Raw genomic sequence first — 1,370 nt, 5'->3', positions numbered from 1 at the left:
GAAAAGTTGGGATATTTTTTATATATGGCAAAAGTTGGGGCATTTTTTTTATTCTCCCTTAAATTTAAAATATATCTACAATAACAGAAACCTAGTACCCAGTTACTCTAATCGCTGTCGAATCCGGTCCAGGGTCGAGCATTAAGACCTAACCTCTATGCATTTGCTAGTTTAGAAATTGAGTGAAAGCTTCTTCGGTGCAACGCGCGCGGATGTCTCATTGCGATTCGCAGCACTTGAACCACGACAGTCGTGAAAGGACTCTAATCTCTGTGAGTATGGAACATGTATTGGTTCTCGAAACAACTAGACACGCTTTCAAGTTTACATATTTCGACGGGGACGAGTGGTCGGTATACCAAATGCCGTAATTACTAATGTGGATACGCTCACTGGGTATGAGATCTTATCAGTGATATACTTCAAGATGCGCTTCAACTAGGCACCGGTGTGAAAACTTATGACACGCACGTTGAGACCGCCGTCTAGCTCGCTAAGTGCATGAACGGAGACATATGTAATTAAACATTAAAAATTTAGACAGACGGTCATAGGTTCGAATATGCTCCAAACAGGAAAACCGCGCATCGCGATTGTGTTGTCTGAGCTTGGTGGCTGCGCGCAAGAAATGTGCGCTATTGACGATCATCCCTTAACCGAGGTGCGGTATTCAGAGAGGATACAAATCTATTCATTTATCTAACCGTTGCTGCTCTAGGCAAAGGCGGTTCCATGAAGATGTGGTCCATGAAGATGTGGTGACCTGAAGGGTCGGAAATCGCGGGCAGTAGAAAATTTGGATACGAATTATACTTCGGCGTATTTGAGCCTAATAACGTCGTTGCGACTCATGCTTTTGCATATGGGCAAGCTCGGCTAGCTCAGCCAGGTCCACTTTATATGTGACGATCCAAACGTCGCAATGGGTCTGCGATGGTAGGATCGGTAATTTTCTTAAGAACGGGTACTGAGTCTGCAAATCGTAGTAATATGATGCGTCTCATATTCTTGAAGAATCCGCCGTGTGTCTGTTGGTTGGCGTGGCCCAAGTTCGTCGGTTGTAATGACAGCGCATTATTCAGCTGCTCGTTTAGCCATGGGGTAGTTGCTGCGGGACTGCCGTTGCTCTTTGCTTAGAAGAAGGTAAGCCAAGGTCACCGACTTTACGCTCGTTACAAGAACAGGTACGAGTGTAGCGGATCGCAATCTGCTACCTCCAAGAGTAAGTAAAACCTTAGCCAAGGTGAATAAACCCTTCCGTTCAAAATTAAAACTGCATTTAATTGTTTAAGTTGTGGCACAGCCGCCAATATCCACGACCCTAGGATTTCCTAATTTAATAAAGTAATATCTAACGGATTTTTACGAAC

Source organism: Plasmopara halstedii (genome assembly GCF_900000015.1).
Source record: "Plasmopara halstedii genome assembly, contig: Scaffold_3073, whole genome shotgun sequence".
NCBI lineage: Eukaryota > Oomycota > Peronosporomycetes > Peronosporales > Peronosporaceae > Plasmopara > Plasmopara halstedii.
The sequence above is the reverse complement of the archived record's forward strand: the minus strand, read 5'-3'. Positions refer to the sequence as shown.